The sequence below is a fragment of the Desmodus rotundus genome, chromosome 6 (assembly GCF_022682495.2).
Source record: "Desmodus rotundus isolate HL8 chromosome 6, HLdesRot8A.1, whole genome shotgun sequence".
Classification (NCBI taxonomy): Eukaryota; Metazoa; Chordata; class Mammalia; order Chiroptera; family Phyllostomidae; genus Desmodus; species Desmodus rotundus.
In genome coordinates this window covers 158,715,128-158,737,050 of record NC_071392.1, presented here as the reverse complement: position 1 = coordinate 158,737,050, position 21,923 = coordinate 158,715,128, and the positions used below count along the sequence as shown (strand labels likewise).

The 21,923-nt window shown below is 57.1% G+C and overlaps 1 protein-coding gene across 4 annotated transcripts in view; it reads right to left on the bottom strand.

Moving 5' to 3' along the window:
* Positions 1 to 21,923, bottom strand: part of CARD11 (caspase recruitment domain family member 11) — a 71,146-nt gene that overhangs the window by 35,739 nt on the left and 13,484 nt on the right. The window contains exon 1 of one of the 4 annotated variants that reach the window (XM_053927116.1): positions 6,888 to 7,017. The exons of 2 other annotated variants lie outside the window; for them this stretch is intronic. The gene's annotated coding sequence lies outside the window, so the exon portion shown is untranslated. Of the gene's footprint in view, positions 1 to 5,144; positions 5,254 to 6,887; positions 7,018 to 21,923 lie in introns of those variants that run through there. One more of the 4 variants, XM_053927117.2, reaches the window with a different exon arrangement.

Here is a 21,923-nt window from a genome sequence, read left to right as displayed (position 1 = left end):
CTGCCCTTGAGGGACAGACTCCTCTTCTCTCAAGAGGTGTCCCTGCTGTGCAAGCTGTGGGGCCAGAGCGGACCCAGCATTTGGTTAGATGAACACATTGCGGTTAATTGATTTGCCTTCGCGACTGGGGGGAGCGGCTTGAGATCGAAGATTTAATTATTCCAATGAAACCTCCAGTTAATTGAAAGGAGTTCTAGCAAAAAACAAAAAAAAAAAGAAAAGAAGGGAAAACGATTATTTAAAAGAACGATCTGGTGCCTGTGAGGAAGGACTGAGGAAGTGTGGGGACACCCCAGCACCCCAGCCATTCTGGGGTTACAGTCCGGGAAGTAAAATTTTATGGAAAAGAATCAGAGGCGTCCCTTCCTCGTGTCCCGCCTCCTCTCCCCTTCGTTGCTACTAAAGGACACTTGGAGAAGCAGCTGGAAAACTCCCCGGCAGGATTCTTCCCTGACAGCCCGTTAACTTTTTCACCTCTGTCTAGCTCAGCTCATTCAACCGAAATATTGAGATGATAATATTTCCCATCAATTACCATGTGTACAGCAATCAGTAGAGCTTCACTGATACATATTTTGAAAACAGCAATTACCATTTTAAATCACAGCGGAGTGGCAGGCACTGCCAGCTGCCGACCCCATACCCATTCTCTCTTACTTCATAACAGAGCCAATCTGAAACACTTTCCAGCCTCCCTTGCAGCTAGGGCAGCTGTGTGACATGATCCTGGCCAATGAGATGCAAGTGGAAGATTCTGGTAAGACATCTAGGTTGGGGGCAGAATCAGGTGAGAAGAGCCTCTTATTTGTCCCTGTCTTCCTACCTGGGATGTGGATGCAATGCTCTGAAGCACAGCAGCTATGTTGTGACCGCGAAGACAAAGGCACAGCTGCCTGGGATGCTGCCAGGACTTTGGGTCTGAGCTAACCTTCAAGCCCTTGGTCCACAGAAGAATAGAATCCCTCATACGGATGAAATTCTGGTTTTCATTCTAATTTTTTGCTGTTAGGAAAACCATCCGAACAGATATGTTGTGACAAATAAGACCCAAGGTGCCTAAGAAGGTCATCTGAGTCCAGCTGCAGGAATCTCGGCCCTTCGGCCTGAGCAGCTGCTGCCCTGTGTGTCCATTCGTCCTTGTTCCTTTTCCTAGACACAAAACCAGGGTGAGCGGGTGGTCAATACAGACCAAGCGTGGCCAGTGAATGGAGCGCTGTGGGGACAGGAACAAATGGTGGGACTCCGGGGGCTTTCGACGCTCCGAGGCAGGAAGGCAGAGCCCAGGAAACGGTGACTAGCAGACGACACGGCGCCAGTGCGCGCCGCCATTCCTGGCTTGCGGCGCACAGGCTGGAGGACGTATCCCCCCCTCCTGCCACGGCCCGGCCTCTACTCCTGAGTGCGCACCCTCGGTTTTCGTCTCAGCTCACGTCCCCGGCTTCCCCACGTCCACTGGCATCGGCCTCTTCTCTCTTAGCCCCTGTTCTTCCCAGTGTCCCCCAAGCCCCCCATCTCCGGTTACAGCCAAGCTGCTCGGCCAGCATCCCAGGCATGTCCTCCTGGCAGCCCAGGGCTCCGCCCAGCTTCCCTGCCGTCTCCCCAGGCTCCAGGCCCCCACAGTGTTTATACCCAGAACTCCTCAAGGGGCTCCATCCACTACTTTCAGTGCCTCGGGCAGAGGACCAGTAGTTTCTGTGGAATAACAATGTCTTGACTCACTACATTTTAGGAAAAGAGGCAGCATCAGCAGGAAGTCAGGAGGATCCAGGGGTGGGGGTGGGAACCCAGAGACCAAGGGCTGGGCCACATCAACCCCACTCCCTGCCCCCCAGCCCTGCCCCATGGCCATGATTATTCCCTAGCGGTTTCCGACTTGCACCCAGATGGAGGATTTCCAGGAAGGTGCACACCTCTTGCGTCACCCAAGGAGACGGCTTTCCCCCTGCGGGTCTCATTCTTTCCACCGCTCCTGCAGAGAGCTTTTAAAAAAAGCACAATTAGGAATGACGGGTTTATATTGTCCTGAAATGTATATCAATTTATCACACTGGCTTCCTAGGAGCCTTTGCCCTGTCTGCCTTCCAGAGCTGCGCACACAGCATGCCGATAGTACCCAAGGTCTCCGGCTAAGCCCAGGCCCTTGTGTGAGGCCGTCTCCCTCCCGTGGTGCAGGGCGGGGCTGTGGCTGGCCTGGGAGAACCCGGGCCTTGACCCACAGGAAACGTTCTTCTCTCCTGCGGCTGCCTCAGAAGCCTGGTCAGCACCTGCGCCTTCGCCATGGGGACCATGACATCACCACGGGCGCTAGCTGGTTCTGATTCAGGGGCTCTCTGGGCTTTCAAAAACAGCCTTTCGCCTCATCTGTGGGCCTGAGATCCCTTTCCATCAGCCTGTTCTTCACAGCCTTGGCCACCGTGTGGTCACTTGGGCCGGAGAGTCCACGGTCCCTCTGTGAGTTCGTCCTGCCAGTCTCCGGATGCTTCGCGACCGGGCGCTGCAGCCTGTGGTGCGTTTTCAATAAGCGTTTTCTGAACGGAATGCTCTAATGACCTAAGGTTTTATGTAAAAGCATCCCATGGTTCGGTTGTCAGTCAGCCAGGAAGAACTCAGCGAAGGGAGGGCACACGATGTGCCAGCTGGCGCTCTGCGAAGTCGTGTTTGGCCGCCACCCTTTGCCATTTCTTATTTCCACTCCCAGAAATGAGGTTCAGGAGACAAAAGAGAAGAACGAGTGAGGACCAGGCACAGCGGCGACTTTAGGGCGCTCGGAGCAGAGGAGAGGAGGCAGGGAGAGGCAAGCCCCAGATGCCCGGCCCGGCCCGTAGTTTAAAGGTCGGCCTTCACTCAGACGACGCAGAGTGAGCTGGGGGACGCAGAGCCACGCTCGGGCCGCCCCTGCAGCTCAGATGAAGTTCCCTCCGGGGCCAGAGCTGGTCCTGTTGGCGAGCTGCGTAGGGAACAAGCCCTGGTCTCGCCCTTCTGCATGTATAAGACACACCAAAAATATACTTAGGATCGACGTGGGGATCAATTTAAACTGCATTTCCAGCCGCGGGGCTGCCCGCTTCATCAGATGTCGTGGGGACTGGCAGACGTAGCAACACTTCCACATACATTTTTGTGCATCTGCAAATAACTCTGCTAACGTTAGGTTCCAACCGGCCCGAAGGTGAGTATCCAGAAAATGCAGACTCAGGTTTCCTTATACGGGAACAGGGTGGCCGTGTGGGGGTGGAGTGTTTCTGCCTCCAGCTTTCGAATTCTCCGAGGTGACGGGTGGCATCGGGGAGGTGCCCGCGCAGGGGGACGGCTCGAGGAGGGTGCTTGTTCTGTGTGCCCTTCTGGCTTCCCCAGCGGCACAGGGAGGCAGCGCCTCTTTCTCCGAAGGCCTTCAGGTCTGGTCGAGATGCAAGACTTTTGTACAAACAGGCGTTTAATATTTATACAGTGACTTCCGATGGATACGCGCTGGCTCCCCTCCCTGTTTTGCAGCATCCTCCCTTTGCGGGTGAGACCGTCACCTCCAGGTGTGCTGAGCGTTTCCTGTGACAGCCCGAGGACGGGGCCACCTGCCCTTCGTGTGTCCCCGGCTCGTTGTGCTGCGCCTGCATTTCGGGAGTGGGCGCCAGTCTGTCTTGCTCTCTCAATCAGTCACGGACCAGAGGCTGGAATCCACGTCCCTGCGATTTCTGACCTGCAGGGACAGAGCCACCCAACCCGGGCGCCGTGCAGAAAGGCCAGCTGCTCTGGGTGCTGCTGGGCGCTGCCCCCCAACATCGCCTCCGTGTTGGGGCAATGATGGACTTGGGCTGTGTACTCCTTCCCGGGGTCACTGCCAGGACCCGAAGGCCTTGGCATCACCAAGGGGAGCCTGCTCTTGGCACTGGGGCTCCGTCTGGCTCACGAGAAAGCAGCATTCTGGATATTGTCAGCCTGGCATGAGCCAGAGTCCTTGGGAGGGAGCACTGCATGCCGCTCCCTCAAGGTGGAAGGTAACAGGAAGGGGACAGACGCTTTGTCACCAGCTCGTCTTCAGAGGACACCTGCCTGGACAGAGGTGGACAGAGGACACCTGCGATGGGCAGAGACCTCGTGGTCGCTTCTAGCATCTCTGCTGCATCTTGGCGCTGAGCTAGGTGCTCCCCCTGCCGCCCAGCTTCCCGTCCCAGTCCGGCAGCCCTGAACCTGCCACACCAGTGACCTTAAAATAGAGACGTCTCATCCACGCAACGGAACGCTACGCGGCTGTAAAAAGGAGCGAAGCCCTGGTACACCCTGCGTCCATCGCGGACTGCGGAGGGAGAGGCCAGACCCCAGAGGCATACAGGGCAGACTGCGTGTAGGTGGAATGTCCAGAAAAGGTGACTCCACGGACACAGGACGCAGGCTGGCGATGGCCAGGGGCTCGCGGAGAGGGGGTGGGGGCGACCGCTCGGGTGTGCAGGGCTTCGCTTTGGGGTGCGCACATGCTTGGGAACGAGGTAGGGGGGCGTTGGCACAACACTCTGAAGGTGCGAAGAGCCACCGATGGTCCACTTACAGCGGTGAACTTTGTTACGAGACTGTCACCTCGATCAGTAAAATAAAATACACGAAAACAGCTGCGATTTCTTGAGTGCACCTGTGGTGTCAGGTTCGGAACCAGCTCTAACCCCGGCCAGCAAGCAGCCCTGTGGGGATGGAGAACTAGAAGATCCAGGCCTGGGAGAGGACAACGTGGGGCGAGGGGGGACCAGAGCCCCAGGGCAGCCTCACCCACATCACCGTGGCCTTCTGGTGGCTTTCAAACCTGAGGTTCTGGAAGCCGTGGGCGTCAGGAGAGGGACTTCTGCGGGCTGCTCGGTCAAGGACACGGCTCCACAGAGGCAGCAAGGGCAGGTGGGGCGAGGGGTAGGCGAGAGGGCAGAGAAAAGGGAACAGGAACTGAGGTTTGATTTAGCTCGCACAGGTGCACGGCCCAGAGCAGAGAAGTGAAGCAAGTCACAGCAAAGGGCGGGAGGCGGTGGCGCAGGGGTGTGAAAGAGAAGGCAGGCTCCTGCCTGTCTCAGCATCCGGGTGTCAGTTGCCCCTCCTCCCGACAACTCCCGAGAGCTTAGCAACTTGCCCATGAACTTGACTGATTTCCCGAAGGCCGGCTGGCTCACCTGTTCCAACGCCGTGAGCGAGCTCGAGATGCAAAACAATACGAGGACTCACATTTTCCACGTAACAGGAGAGTGTCGCAAAACATCTCAAAATACACCAGCGTCCCTTCTAAGGAGGGCTCCGTAGCTTGCCTCCCTCTTAACCCTCTCTTTGTGTGGAAGCGTGTTTAGTGAATTTGCCGGGGTTGGAGGCTGGTGGGTGTTGCCTTTCACTTTCTCTATGACCGGGCACCCAAAATTCGAGACCGTGTTTTTCCGCTGTTTTCACGCTTCCTCCACAGTCACGATGGAAACACTTTACCGCGTCTCCAAAAGTAGCAGAGAGGAAGCCGGGAAGCTGCCTGCTCACAGACAGTCCGCGGCTCCTTTGCCACGAAAGCTCAGGCATCGAATGCACACCAGGAAGCCTGGGGGTTGGGGGGGGGGTTGCCAAATGATAAAACCCCCAGCAATTAAATAAGGCACCATCCAAACTGCCCCCAGGCACCCGAGAGCAGTTGGCTGGGGGGGGGTTGTTTGGAACAACCTGGCTGCCCTTATGGTCACCGCTCTGCTCTTGCCTGCGATCGAGGACTCCCGTAGGAAGCCCGGCTTGGAGGCTGGCCGCCCGGGGTCACTCATGGGTGTTACAGACCAGGCCAGGGCATCCTCCGACCCTCAGTGAGACTTCTGCCTCCAGGAATGCTAATCTGCTGAGTGACCTTGAGACACCAGGAATTAACCAGTGCTTCTTGTGTTAAAGGACAGAGCCATGCCCCAGTGCACTTCCTCAAACCCGTGACGTCAGTCTGACTCCGAAAAGAGACTTGGTCCCTAAGGAGCAACACTCCCCCTTCCCACCCCCGCCCAGGGCTGCAAAGGGTTCTTCAAGCCCACAGGACTGGCTGAAGCGTTTCATTAGGAAACCGGGCTCCTCCCTAGGTGCCTGCCAGGGATCCTGGGTGGGGGTGAGCTTCCCTCTGGGGCATGGTCCTTCTGCCTCCGGGGTGGGTTGCTGGCCTCACGCTGGGCCTGTCTTCCCAGACCAGGGATCTGGGGCTCCCTGCTGGATCGGCTTTCCTGCGGCTGTGCTGGGAGGCAGGGCTGGCCTGGGTCGGACTATTGGATGGTTCACAACTGGCTTATTTCTTCGCCGACGGAATCTTACCAAACCCCTGGGGACCTGACTGAAAGGTGCTCCCCGGGGAGGGCAGGAATCTGGGACAGAGCAGGGCTACGGGCCTCATGTAAAGGCCAGGGGCCCGGCTTCTGGAACCAGACGCTGCACCTACTTCCTCTCCACGCAGCTGAGGCCACAGGAATCTCACTCCTTCCCCCAGGAACACCCCTGTGCCCTCAGCCTGAGGCTCGGCCTTGGCACCATCCTCACTGGGAGAAAGTTAGCAAAACCAGCCAGCAGAACAGGAGCGTTCTGTCCAAACCGACGATCAGGCATTTGCTGAGAGCCCCCTCGGGCTCAGCTGCGGACCCTGTGCCGGCCAAGTCTCAGCGCCACCTGGATGCCCAGCCCCCGGGGGAGGGGCCCCATGTTGTTGAAGAAATTACGGAATGAAAAGGAACATGCGTGAAGCCAGGAGAGCGCGTGGTGTGGACGACAGCAGAGAGATTGGTGGCGGGGGGGGGGGTCCCCACAGCCGTCCGACCTGCTGCAGACGGGTCCCTGTGCTCAAGGACGTGTCTCCTCTAGCTCGGCACACACTTGCCCCACAGCAAGAGCACTGGCTTCCTGGGAAATGTACTCACGGGTTTGCAAACTAGCTCTGCCCGGGCCAGCGGGGTCCCTCTGAGCTCCTCTCAGACCCCCTCTCCTCCAGCGCGGTGCCTGCGAGGCCCCAGAAGACGCCAGGCTGCAGAGCTGCGGCCTCCCCAGAAGCCCACACGCCCCACTCAGAGGCCGCCTCTATTTTTAGCAGGGGCAGAGGTGGGGGCTGGGGTGGGCTGCTCTACTTCCCTTTTTATTTTGGTTCTGAGCAGAGGCTGTGGGTGAGTTTCCATGGAGAGCAGAGGTCGGGAGAAGAGATGGGGACCACAAGGGGCGGCAGAGAACTGGGGCCTCTGACTGTCACTAGGGGTGGCAGGGAGGGAGGGAAGGTCAGGAGCCCAGCCTCACCCCAGATCTGCCCGTCCTGCCGGCAGTGTTGCTGTGCCAGATCTCGCCCGGGAGAGCATGCTCCCCTGACCAAACTGCACCCAGAGGCAGCTGGTTGGTGGGAAGTGGGGAGCCTAGCACATCCCTGGAAGATTCTTCTGAAAGCCTCCCACTGAGGTGCTCAGAGCCGAGCACAGCACCATGTGCTTCTCCTCCGGACACCCCCCCGTCTGCAGGGAGGGCGGGCACCCCATCCCTTGGCGGCCGGCAGTCTGCACGCTGTCAGGGACAGAGAGGGAGGGAGCCTCGGGCAGGCGGAGCGCCCTGCACATCCAGGTGGTCCAGAGACTAGCCCCGCCCCTTGCCTAGAAGCTGGCCAGGCCCCTCCATCCTCACTGAGCCAGACACAAGTTTCTCACCCCCTGTGCCACGGCCCTACGCGCCCAGCCCAAATCAGCCACGTCAGCCTGACTCCCCTCTGTTCCCCAGCCTGCAGCGGTCCCGAGGGAGCGTACTGGTCCCTTGTCTTTTCTAAAAAAATTTCGGTATGGTCAGTAAGCTGCGTGCATCTTAGCATACGGTTCAATGAGTTTTGAGAAAGAAGACACCCCTGAAACGAGACCCCCATCAAGGAATCAGCACGGCCACAACCCTAGAAAGTTCCCTCTGGGCTCTTTCCCCCGCCCCCCACCCGAGGTGCCACGACTATGCTTTCTGTCAGTGCGCACAGCCAGTGCCGCAGCCCGGGGTGCCGCAGCCCGCCCCTTGGCTCCTCCTGCCCCAGTCTGTTCACCTGTCCCCTGCTGATGGACACTTGGGTGGTGTCCCAGATTCCTTCACTGGGACATTCTCGTTCACATCTTTGCCTGAGCCCAAGTCCTTCTTCCGAGTGCACACCTGGGAGTGGGACCGCTGGGTGCTGGGGTTGGTCTGCGCTTAGCCTGGTAGGAAGCCACCACACAGTGCTCCAAAGTGAATGAATGGGAGGAAGCGCGGCGGGAAGACGCAGGCTTACACGGTCAGAGCACAAGGTGGTGGCCTCTCAGGCCTGGGTGCCACGTCACCACCCTCACCACGGCTGCCAGCTGAGGGGACTTGTCACAGAAGTGCCGGGAGGTACCACGCACGCCTGGTAGGATCGCAGCTCTCCTGAGTGTCCCTGTGCCTGCTCTGTGTCCTCGTGGGCCCTTTTTCCGCCTCCTCTCCTGTCGTGGCCACTGTGGCCACCCTGTGGGAGAGGTCACATCGTCTCCACGGTGCAGAAGAGGGTCTGGAGGAGGAGGCGTTGAATGCAGAGGCCCGGACAGGGGTAGGGGCAGAGTGGGGACCATCCTTTTACACCCCAGCACCTGGCCTTCTCCCTGCCCCCTTTTCCCTCCTTCCCACAGAGCAAGCTGGTCCGTCCTCCCCAGCTCAGACGGGAGAGGCAGCAGTGAAGACATTAGGAAGCTTAAACTCTCCAAAAGCAAGCTGAGTGGAGCTGCCCACTCACGGGAAGATTTCAGGGCCAAGATGCCCAACCATGCACCGGGGACGGGAGTGGGGCAAGGGGTGCCAGACCCAGGAAGGTTTGACGTCCCTTCTGACTCTGGGGTTCTAAACGTCCCCTATGGGAGAGACTGAGCGCCCAGCTTTCCGTGACAGGTGAGGAGATTCCCGCCGGGCTGGCCCACAGAGACACACAAGGGACGATGCCACCATGGAAGGGCAGAACGGGCTGGTTCTCACGGGCAGCCGCCAAGAAGAGGGGGCCACTTTGGGCCCGGGAGGAAAGGGTGCTCCGAGACCCCTTAGAGAAGGCAGCAGTGGCCAACTCACATGTCAAAGGCTGTGGCTTCCCAGCGCCTCCTGCATGCCCACCCAGTGAGGGAGGCTGGAGCTGGAGGCAGTGGGCGAGGGGTGGCTTTTCTAGAGCAGCCCCACGGGAGCCTGGACACCCCGGAGACAAAGCATACCCGACTGGGACTGGGGGTGTGCTGTGTGAGCCCCAAGCCCCAGCCCCTGCAAGCCCTTGTCCACTGCTGCTCCCGGGAGAGGGGGCCGGGTCTGCCCCCCACCCCCAGGCCCCTGGAGCCCCCTCCTCCCTCGCTGTTTGCTTTATTTATCTTCGCCTGGAAACCCCGGGCCTGAGCAGCCCAGGCCCTTGACTGCTGACACAGCTGCTGGAGTCAAAACTCATAAGACCCTCGTTCAAAGAGGTCCAATGGTTTTATTTTCTGATCATAAATAGGAAATTCAATTAGCAGCTTGCTGCTAATGAAGTCGCCATGGAAGCCAGCCTGGAGAGGCAGCTCGGAGGAGAAGGCCCACTGTATAAAGCAGAACATGCTGCCCTGTTAGCTCCCCCCGGCCCACCCCCTGCCCCTGCCCCCCTAGGGTCTGTGGGAAGGTGCTGGGCGCTCTGGCCTGGTCGGAGGCCAGCTCTGTCTTCTCTCAACAACTGCCCTTCTCCTCGGCAGAACGGAGGGTGGAGGGGCCCAGAGCCTCTGCAAAGAAGTTGAAGGAAAAGCCACTGAAAGAGCCAGACGTTGGCGGGTGAATGCTTCTCCACAATCAGGACCCACCCTGTTTCTGCGGCGAACCCTGCCTTGGCTTCTCCACGCTAGGAATCTGTGCATAGTCTGTGAATGGTGTGTCTGTAAAATAGGACTGATAACGCCGTGCTGGTGGGGTTTCTGGGAGGGTTAAAAGCATCTCTCTGGCAGAAGAAAGCCAGGGAGCCTCGGAGCTCCCGCAGCTGCCGATGCGCCGGCGGGGCAAGGCTGGGGGGCAGGGGGGTGGGGGCAGGTGAGCAGGGAGCAGGACCCGGAGAAGTTGGGTGCCAGCCAGGTCTTATTGCGGAATTGCGTTCGCTGAGAGACAGTCCTGAGACAAACGCAGTGGCAGGCTGGGCCGCTGCCCCCTGCTGCCCCCCCCCACTCTGAAAACCCAGCTTCCCGGGTGACAGCCCCGGGGGACTCTCTCTGGGGTGGGAGGCGGGTCTAGGCCCCGCACTCTGCGAGCACCATCAAACAAAAAGAGGGGGTTATTTTTATTCTATGCAGAATGAAGCTGACAGGGTCTAATTTTTCCCCAAGGACAGATCAAGACAGAAGTTCGAATTTGGAATTGTAGAGAGAGCTCTGTGCTAGAAAATCTATGCTTAAGTCCCAATTCTCTTGAAGACTACGCGTGGAGGTTTAAATATCTGACCCCACGTTCTCTGCTGCCCCTCTCCTCGGGAGGCGGGACCTACGTCTCCCCCTCTGGAGTCTGTGCAACTATTTGGTCCACAGACACGGGTGGATCCACTGCCTGTCCCCTGGGACATTGCTGCCATGCCCGTGTGCCCTCTCGGGAGGGGACCCTGGAGCCCCGGCGGTGGGGGGGGTCTGGCCTAGCTGGCGGCACTGGAGCAGAGACGCGCTTTTGCTGCTGAGCTCTGCTCAGATCGCAGATTGGTGAGCTGAACCGTTTGCCGCCGTGGCTCTAGGTCATGATGTTGTGGGTGGTTTTATACCACAGCCCCACACCTGCTCCGTGGCCTTGTGCAAATGCTTCACCTGTCGGGACCTCGGTTTCCTCGTCTGTAAAGAGGAGGATTCAAGGACTTCCCGGGCACCTTCCCTCGCAAATATTCCATGAATTTGTTCTCCATGAATGAGCCTCTTTCCCGGCTTTGGTGTAACACAAGAGCGCCCTCTCTCCCGCTCACTGAAAACCTCCCTGTGCGTACAAGGACGTGCATATGGGCTTCTCAAACGTTATGTCCATTGTCTTCCCAGGGATCCTGCTGATGGCAGACTCCAACACATGGTGGGGGGGGGGTCAGACGCGGGGCCTGGGACTCCGCAGTTTTCATGTGATGCTGGCCCACCAATAGCATGTTGAGTGACACAGCCTTGTGCCCCTTGTCGGTCCCCAATAGCCACCATGAGCCACTGGACTAGACAGGGACACGCAGCATCTCGTTTAACCCCCGGGACGACTCTGTGAGGGAGGTTTCAGAATCAGCGCACCGGACAGCCTGGAGACCCAGGGCTGGAACCTAGGGCAGCTCTCAGACACTCGTCCTCCGCCACCCTCTTTTAAACACCAGGCGACATGACAGTTGCCACTTTCCTGGTGAAATCTGTCCCCTCTGTGCCTGCAGGGGGCCAGCTGGGAGGCAAACCTCTCAGGGAAGGACGGTGGGGACCGGGGGACACATGGGGAATAACAAGACGGAGGTGACTTTTTCAGGTTTCCTATCACCAGCTGTGATTAATTTCTAGCGTTTTCCATGCTAATGTTTTCCTGCCTTCTGCCAGTAATAAATAACCAATATGCTCTAATACCTCGTTATTATTCATCCCTTTCAGGGATCTGGATTTTGATTCTTTGCTGCAGTTCAATCACATTGAATTTCTTTAACCGGGACAGCTCCATTAAGAGTCCCCTCCAAGGACATCCTGGCACGGCAGTGACAGTAATGGATAATGGGTGGCAACAGAGAGTGGGGAGCCGAGACACGAAATATTAGCAGCCGTGGGGGAAAGAAGGGAAAACCATAATAAAAACACCACCAACTACATTTAAGTAACATTAAGGTTGTGACACAGGCCAATAAAACCAGAACCTTACAGTTCCGGCTGACACACGGCTTGCCACGTGCCTTCCTTCGCCTGTGTCCTCCGCAGGAGCGGGGAGCCACTTGTCACCCCCACACCGCCGAGTGCGCCCCCACGCCGCCAAGCGCGCCCCTACTCCAGATGGGCTGAGGAGGGCTCGCCAGCCCCCGCTGTGCATTTCGGAAAGTGTCTTGGAGCTTCCTGCATCTGCTTGTCCTCCTAGGCCGGCACAACCGTCCAGAGCTGGTTAGAAGGATCTTTTCCTTCGGAAGACATTGTCCTTGTTCCCAGAACCGCAGAACTCTGCCCGCCTGCCCTCCGCCCAACGCACGGCAACGCACGCTGGTTTGGGCCGGCTTAGGGCCGGCCACGACGAGCTCCATCCTGCCCAGTGGTGGCTCTGCACGAGCAGGGCCCCCATGCTCCCTTCACGGTCACCTGGGCCTCCACCTGCTCCTGCCCTTAATCGCCCCTGCAGGAACCACCTGGGATGTTTCCGGTGCAGGGCGCCCTTCCCCCGGGGGTAGTGCTTCCTAACTTTTCCAAATCCACTCGGTGTCTGGGACCATTTCCAGAATCATGTTTCTAAATACATGAAGGGACACACGGAAGGTGACAAGGGACCCACGAGGCTGAGACGAGTCATCCGGTCGTTTAAAATGGCGACACTCTACGTGCTTCCTCTCTAACGCAGCCCCCCGTGCCTGGCACCGGGTGGACACCTCCCTGGGCTGGACCGGGGCAGAGCGGACAGCACGTGGAGATGCCCCCCACGGTGAAAATGGCTGCGCTTTCTGCGGGCGGCGGAGTTCCAACGCCGCAGACGCCGCACGATTGGAAGGAGATGCCAAATACGCGTCAGAGCCCATGAGAATAAAGATGCAATTGCTTCTATCCGAGTTCACAGCGAGGAGGCCCTGCCCCCGGATCATAGCCTTGCCATTTCCTCGTGCAGCCGCCTGTCTGCCCCGCAGGCCCCCAGGGGTCAGGCCCCCCCCCCCCCCCCCCGTGGTGCTCGGCGCAGCCACATGACAGCTGGCAAACTGCCCGGCATGTTTGCAAGTGTGCGAAAACGTGCAATGGACGCGGGCGGCACTTCCCGTGGGTCCCCGAGAGAGGCGGGGAGCGCTGGGCATTCACGGTTGCCTCCGCGTGGATCCGCCCCCTCAGCACCGCATTTGCATGCGTATGTAACAGAGACCACATCATAAGACTCACCGTTCCAAGTGTGCGACTCCGTGTGTTTCAGCGTGTTCACAGGTTGTGCGACCGTGAGATTCCAGAACGCGGGCGTTGCCCTCCCTGCCAGGCCCCGCCACCCCTGACCTGCTTTCTGTCTCTGTGGATCCCCCCTTGGACAGTCCGTGTCAGTGGAGTCACACGATTCACGGCCCTTCGTGTCCGGCTTCTCTCACTCAGCGTCGTGGTCCCTGGCTGGTCCACACGCATCAGCTCTTCGCTGCCCCTCACGGCTGCAGAGTGTCCCTGGCACAGACAGCCCACGTTAAACTGCGTGTTCTTCTGTTGATGGATATTCGGACTATTGACAAGTACTAATCTGGCACCGACACGGGCCCAGTGGGGACTCCAGGCGAGCACGGCCCCTGCCCCCGCTCTGCCAGACCAGCAGGCGCTGAGGCTGACCCCAGGTCGGGACCCCTCGGTCTCCCCGTCTGTAAAATGGAGGGAACATCTGCCTCCAGGGCTGTGGGGAGGCTTTAGTGAACAGACGTGAGAGCCCAGTGCTTGTCACAGAGTACGTGTGGTTGGAGGACAGAGCCCATAAATCACTCCGACGCCAGGTGGGGTTGGTGCTGGGGGAGACTCAGCCAGGTGCCGACATGCCGGTCGTGCGGAGGAGCGGCCCGTAGGTGAGGCGGTCAGGGAAGGCCTGTCAGTCTCCATTCAAGGCCCGAATGATGAGAAGCCACCTGAATCAGGGCCGGGGGCCAGGGGCCCTGGCAGGGAGAGCGGCCAGCACAGAGGTGTGGAAGGGACAGGCCTGCGGCTGTGCAGAGCGCTGTCTGGCGGGAGGCCTGCGCAGGGCACTCAGTAAAGATCCTGCGCGTTGCACAGACTTCTGCCCCTGGGAGACCGAAGTAAAGGCGGCAGAGCACCTACTGTGTGCCGGGCGTGGCTCGGCACTGACTTCGGAGAGGAGAATGAAGTAGGTGTGACCCTGCCAGCAAGGAGCCTGCGGGGCGGTGGGGGATGTCAGTGTGAAACGGACGCTGAATTGAGAAATTGTGGCACGAGATTCGGCGGCACTGCGTTGAGTGTTCTGACAGAGTGAAGGACGGGCTACCTGCCCACCGGACGAGTTCGAAAGAGAGTAAGGGAAGTTGGGTTCCCACGGTCAGCATTTCCCTCTAAGTGCGGTTAGCAAAAAAAAAAAAAAAAGAAAAGAAAAGAAAAGAAAGAAAAAAAAAAAAAGGCGCAGAGTGGGCCGTGTGACGCAGTGTAAAACCTGCAGGGCTCTCAGCGCCTCCCGCCTGACTGCCCCAGGGCAGGTGCAGCCGGCGGCCTCTCCCGGTGCGTCTGAGCGCCGAACCCGTTTCGTGAAGCAACTCGCAGGTGTATATGGGGTCGGCCAGAAAGCTTGTTTGGTTTTTTCCATACGATGGCCCTAGTAGCGCTTAATTGCCTTTAACTTGAGTTGAAACACTCTTGTTAGATTGTATGGTGACAGCTGTCCTATCAGCGTGCATTTAAAAAAAGATTATCAAAATTGCTGAATTTTTGGGTAGCCTCTGTGAATATTGAAGATGGAAGGAAATAAGCATTTTTGGCATATTATGATTTATTATTTCAAGAAAGGTAAAAACATCACTGAAACCAAACAAGGATTGGTGCAGTGCGTGGAGAAGGTGCTGTGACTGAGCGAACGTGTCAGAAGTGGTTTGCGAGGTTTCTCGCTGGACCATGCTCCTGGGTTGGGCAGACCAGTTGAAGTTGACAGCGATCAAATCGAGACATTCATTGAGAACAATCAACGTTCTACTATGCAGGAGACAATCGACATCCTCAGAACATCCAAATCAGTGAAGTTACTGGTGGACATGAAAAATGTGTCTCCTATTTTATGGAAAAATCATACGGACCACTTGGCCAGCCCAACACTGTGAGAAGCCCCATCTCAGGGCCCGTGTCCATCGACCTGGCAAAGGCCGATGACCTCGTGTTCATGCCAGGACTTCCCGTGCTTGTTCTGGAAGCGGGGACCCGTCTGTAGTGTCTCACCATGCCACACTCTCCCAGGATGGCGCAGGCGGGAAGCACGTGGCCAAACCTTGCTCATCGAAGAATGCCCTCGTCTGCCACGGAGCCATTGCTGTGACCGACAGGCGGAGTGGTGCATCCGGCTCCACGTTGGCTCGGTGTCTGTAGAGGGGGTGCAGGGGGGACCCCATCCCCCAGGCAACCAAGCTCCGTTCATCTTTCAGGGTGGGTGGCCCGTGCTGGGGGCCACTTCCCTCATTTCCTCTCAGGTGGAATTTTAGAGGATGGCGTTTTCTGGGCCCTTCCCAGATGGTGGTGGGGGTTGGTGCTGGGCTTGGGCAGGGAGCATGGGCGATGCAGGGGCCGGGGCTTGGGCCTGACCGTTTTATGAAGCCCCATCAGCAGCTGGGTACTGGGCAAGGCCTTTCTCGACCTGCGAGACCAAACTCCCGCCCTCTGCTGCATGGTGGTGGGCTGAGTCAGACAGGCAAAGCGTTGACTCAAAACGCTTCCTTGTCAGGGGGAGTGTGTGTGCAGAACTCCACACCCTCCCCCAGGGTGTCGCCTTGAGTCCCTCCCCCGAGAAACTCCAGCTTGCTGGCAACTCACGCTGACCTGCCAGGCTCAACAGCACATCCTGCGTGAGCTTCCGGCTAACTTTCTATGGTACCCTTGCGGCTAAGACAATGCTCGTGGGCAGACGGTCTCTGCTGGCGGGAGAGCTCACCGCTGTTGAACAGCGTCATCTACAGGGCAGCGGCGGCAGCTCTGGCTGCACCCGTGCTGGCGGAATAAAGAGACGAAGCCGGGGCTGGGCCTCCTGCAAGAGGCCAAGGGCTCGCCGCTGGGCCCTGCGTTGGCCCCGGTTCCGGCGGCAGCGAGGTCAGCGGAGACAGAAAGAGGAATCTTTGCAGAGCGTCACGTCCCGCAGAGTCGGAGGAGGCAGTGAACATGATAAATGCACTCATCGTTATTCAAAGGGACCCGACAGGCAAGAATGTGAGGCCCAAACCGCAGATGGAATTCAGTAAAGATGGGAGCAAAGTGCTTGAAATGCGCCTTAAAAAAAAAAGTATACAAGGACAGGAGAGGGGAGAATTGGCATGGCCGGGGCTTGTGGGAAAAACAAAAGGAAAAGGGAAAAAAGCCTTGGGTTTCTGATTAACTGTGTCTTCAAGGTGACCCGACGATGTAACACAGGCACGGGAAAAAGTAACGTAGGGTTGGATGAGGGAGGACAAGCGTGTACCACGCAGTGCTCCCCTCCCTCCCTCCCCTACCCAGGGGAGTCTTTTGTTAAGACTGAAAGAGCAAACCTAAGTCCGAACAGAAAGGGCCAATTCCAAGCTTGAAAGTGCCAGACACAGGAGGGACCCTGAGGCGACAGAATCCTGCCAGGGACGGGCGCAGCTGGGCCGGCTGACGCCTTGCAAACCATGGTGCTGTTTCCCCACAGGCCTGGTGGTCTGAGAGCCGGGGCGGTGTCTGCGGGGAGGAACAGGGGGACTCTGAGCCAAGAAAAGTACCTTTCTCCGCAACAAGCCCGGGGTCCTTTCTTTCCCTCACAAAAAAGGCTGCCAGGAAGAGAGGCAGCCATGGCAGACGGGCCGTGGAGAACGCCTGGTGTGGGTACCGTCCCCTCAGCAAGAGACACGACATTGGAGAGAAACAGCAAAGTGTGACCAACAGAACTCCCACCAGGGATCTGTTCACGGAGGGAGCAGCAGAACAAGTCACTTGAACAACAGGCACACGGAATGTCCTCGGAAAGGTGCGAGAGACCCTGCCCCTCCTCCCCCCCAACCGAGATCCAAAATGTCCCCGGAGCAAAAACCAGCGGGTGGACTGAGTGCGCAGGACAGACAGAGCGCGCGACTGGGTTACTGGGCTAGGAGGCTGAACTGGGCGGTCCTCCCAGGACCCAGAGAAAAGGGCTGGGCAGGACAAAAGGAGGGTCAGGAGACTCGGAGAGAGGGCCAGATGTCCCAGCATTCCTCTAGCAGGCAACCCAGGAGGAGAAGACACAGAGGATGGAGAGGGAGACAAAGTCAGAGAAATTCTAGGAAAAAGTTCCTGAACTGGAAAAAGTCGAGAGTGTTCAGCTGAAAAGGGCGTGCGGAGCGCCAGGAGGCGGCAGGAGGAGGGAGCCCGTGGTGATGGATGTGGGAACGCCAGGCTACGGGAGGAATCCCGAGGGCTGGCCGATGCCACGCGTGCTGCCCACAAGAAACAGGGTCAGGCCAGCCAGTGCAACCCCGGACGGAGAAGGCCGTGGGGCGGCATCGCCAGAGCTCCAGGGAAACATAATTTGCAAACTAAAATTCTACGTTCAGCTAAACAGGGACCCCAGGGAAGAAGGGAAACACACACACACACACACACACACATTTACACACGCAAGGACTCAAAATGTTTCTCTTCCACAGACCTACAATGAAACCACCACCAGACAATGCCCATCAGCAGAACGGAAAACGTCCCGAGGGGAAGATGCAGGATGTAAGAAACGATGGTGCCTGCCTGCAGGGATCTGAACTGTGTCCCCCAAACCCATGTTGCCGCCCCAACCCCCTGTCCCTCAGAACGGAAGTGTGCTTGAAGGTAAGGTCTTCAGTGGGGTGTTTAAGTTACGATGCGGTCATTGGTAGGGGGTCTTAGTAACGACGGGAGACGGATATTCCAGGCACATGGCAGCCAAAGAGAGCTGGGTGGCTACAGGAACACCAGCCAAAATAGATTTAAAGATTTTAAGTAGGAATTGTTATGGCACAAAGAGGGACATTTTACGTTGCTCAAAGGGTCAAAAAATCGATCGGATATGACAATTACAGACATATACACACACCGCATGACAGAGCCTCCAAGATACCAGACGCAGCCACAGACTGAATCAGAGGGAGAAATCGCTCTGCCGTAATAGGCGGAGACTGCAGTCACCCCTGTCAATGAGGAAAACTACGACCAGGCGGAAGATCGATAAGAAACAGCGGAGAGCAAACCATTGCAGGAAAAACAGAACAAGGAGACGTGATCAATTCCACAAAAGGCAGGAAGCTAAAAAAGTGATGCTAAACACAAGTCACGATGATCGGGATTGTAAACGTAAGTCCATTGTATCAAAAATTACAGCAAATAGAGAGGGACTAACAAGAAAATGGCCTGACGGGGAAAACACTAGAAGGGGCAAAGGGGAGTTTTACGCTGCGAAGAGTAGTCAGCGCCCCCACGAATGTCCCCGTGCCTCACAGCCCGGCTCCGACGCTCGTGAAGCAGAACCACGAGAGAGGCAAGAAGAAACCGGCAAAGTCTCTGCCACAGTGAGAGACTTCCTAAAGCCCCCAGGAAGGCGACAAATGTGTACGGTCAGAGGAGTGAAAATAATCAACGTTTGCTCTAATGGATCAACAGATCTCTGCACCCGATCGCGGAGAGGACGGGCTGGTTTCAAGTGCGCTCAGGGATTTTACCACTATGTATGTATTAGCCACAGGAGAAATTTCACGCAGTAATGGGAAGCAGAAATAACATGTGGCAAATCTGCTGATAATAATACAAAGTAAAAAAAATTACGAAAGAATACCATCTCCAACCTACGCACCAAAAATACTGTCAAAACCTACATTAAAAATTATTTAAAAAGGAACAACCGCGAGACCATAAACTGCCACAACGAGCGAGAGTTCAGCAAGGTGGGTAAGCCCAAGACAGCGTCTACCCCTCTGGGTATCAAGTCACTGTGCAGCTGTAGGCCGTCGAGGTGCACAAGCAGGCACCCAGATCGATGGACACAATCTAGGGAACAGCTCGACTGCGTGTGAAAATGGGGTGCGTGACCAGGGTGCACGGCAGGTCAGCGTGAGCACTAAAAGCAGTATGCAGTGACCGTTGGGATGATTTGCTAACAATTTGCAGAAACTGATATTCCTATCAGGCCCCTTTGCAAAAATAAGTTCAACACAGATGAACGACTTAGAAAGTAAGTAACGAACTCCAAAAGCATTAGAAGAAAAGAATTTAAAACATGCCCCAAGTCTCGGGACAGGAAAGCTTTCCTAAGTGGGGCGCAGTCCACTAGTGTCCTTAGGGAGACCCTGCATGCCTTGGGGTCCAACATAATTACAGTGGACTGCGGGACACCATGCGGCCAAGTTGGGAGTGTGAGCTGTGGGCTAGGAACACACCCGTGACATTGTGCAGAGCACCAACAAAGAAGGCAAGGAACGTGGTAGGAAAGGAAAGAAGGAAGACGACCTGTGGGCCATAGGGGCCTCTGTGACCGTGACTGTGATGCCCCCATCAGGCTCCGGAATCAAGGGCACAGCCCAGACGACGATGAGAGTCCACTCTGCACCTGAGTTCCCTCCGCTGTGGAGCAGGAACAACAAGGGACCCCACCCCGCGGGGTCGCCGTGGGGCTGTGTGAGCCCTGGACATTGTCAGCCGTCTGTAAGCGCAGCTGTCGTTACCTCCAGCGTCTTCTGGCAATCTCAGTGGCGACTCTTTTCAGTCTTGGCAGGTACAAAGTTTTGGCCCAGGTGCAGGGGAAAAAAATACTCTCATACTGTCTTGGAGAGAATATAAACCGTCCAGCCAATTTTTGGGGGAAATCTAACAATATCCCTTGTGACGCAGCGCACGCACCCTACACTGGGCAATTCCACGTGGGCGCCTCGCCGGGAGACGCAGCCACCTCTCTGCACGGAGGCGTGTGCCACCGAGGAAGAGCAGGACCGGAAGGAATCCTAAATGCCCATCAACACGGGAACGACCACGTGAAACTCGGTGCTTTCCTACCGGGAAGACATTGAAGGTGTCACGAATGGGGTGGGGTTTGTACGGATGCAGAAAGAGCTCCAAGACATACTTTCAAGTGAAGGAAAAAGGTGTGTGGTGCCCCCAAACTACAGTGCATTTTCCTGCAGCTGATTTCACGCACCTCGAGAGAGGTCTGGTGGGCGACACCAGACTGTCAGCACTGCTCTCCATAGGAGGCACCCGGGGCGATGACACGCTCGTCAGAGACGGTGGCTCTAGCTATAGTCCTCGAGAATTTAAAAGAATGTTTTCAGGCACGAAGTTTTAGAAAGAAGAATAAATAAAACATTGGCCTGGCTGGGTGGCCCAGTGGGTTGGGTGTCATCCCGCAGACTGAAAAGTCACAGGTTCGATTCCCAGTCAGGGCACATGCCTGTGTTGTGGGTTCGAGCTCCCGTTGGGGTTCGTATGGAAGGCAACAAATGGATGTTTCTCTCTTACATAGATGTTTTTTTCTCTCTCTGTCTCCACCCCTACCCCCTTCTTCTCTCTGTCTCTCAAAGCAACGACAAAACGTCTTTGGGTGAGGATAAAAAAAGGAATAAATGAAGTATAAGACCCAAACAGCAGTACAATCTCTGGCTACTTCGTGATTCTGAGAGTACAGTGTCCAGTCCCTAGCAGGCAAGGGCCCTACTGTGCACGGAGAGGGTCAGGTGCCCTCGGGCGTTCTGTGTCCAGCCTGAGCCTCGTGCGTCAAGGAAGACACCCGGGGCCAAGGGCCCTCCCCGCCGCCCCTCCCCGCCTCGCCCGGGACCACCCTGCGCAGTCGGCGCAGAGCACTGCCTCTTACTCTCTCCAGCGCCCTGGTTTGTTTGAAAGGAGCTCTGAGAAAACAAAACGCAACACTCAGGCGCAAGTCTCCCCAAACCGGCGCAGCGTCCGCGTACCGAACAAACACGGGCGGACCCGTCAGAGGCCGGAGTGAGCGGGGGGCACACTGTGTTCAGGACCTGAAAACTCCGCACGGCGAGGACGTGGCCCGTGCTGACCTCGCTCTGCATTTGACCCCGGTCCGGTAAAAGTCACAGCAGGGCTTGTAACAGGGACAAGCCAGCCTGAAACTCGCACGGAAAGGCACAGGCACTGGAATAGTCAGAACAGCTTGGACAACCGGCTTTCGAAACCACTCCGGGGCTGCAGCGTCGACAGAGGACAGCGCTGGAGAAGGGACAGACAGACGATCGCCAGAGATGAGCCCACACAAGTGCGGCCCGCCGACTTGTTTTTGACAAAGGTTCAAGCGCTGCTTGTAGAAGAAGGGCAGTCTTTTCAATGCCTTGTGACGGGCTAGCTGTAAATCCATATGCACAAAACGACTGTAACCTATACCTTCCCCGTCGTGTAGAGACAGACTCCAAGGCGATCGTGTGTTTAAGTATAGAACATACAACGCTACGACTTTTAGGAGGAAACAGGAAACGTTTGCACCAATGGCTTAGACAAAGAGTTCTTGGACAAGACAAGCAGAACACAGCTCCCGGGAGGGAAAATGGACAAACTGGACTTCCTCGTGAAAATTAAATAAAGCTGTTGTGCGGAAGAGCCGGATAAAGACAGGAGAAGGCCCGCTGCAGACGGGGGAAAGGCCTACACATCGCCCGCCTGACAAAGAGCTTGTATCGGAACACGAAAGGGACTCCAAAGTGAGCACTAAGGGGGAAGAAACCCAGTTTAAAAATGAACGAAAGACTTGGACAGACGCTTTACCAGAAGGATGTATGAGTGCATCACCCTCGTTAGCCCTGGGGGACAGGCAGAGTGAGGCCGTGATGAGACGGGGCACCCGTGACACCCCGATGCTCCTGGGGACACCCCAACATCAAACACCCTGCCGGCTCTGACACTGGTTGGTGGTGGGGGGGCCGCCAGGCCGCTCACACGCGCACGGCTGCTGGCGCGACGGCCATGCAGCGCGCTGCCCTGGAAAGCAGCTTTGGTGGTTTCTTACAGACTTAAAGACAAACTTCTGCACCAATGCCACGCGCAGGCACTTGCCCCGGAAAAATGAAAACGGATGTTCCCTCAAAAGCCTGTACGTGGATGTTCCCCCAAAAGCCGGTACGT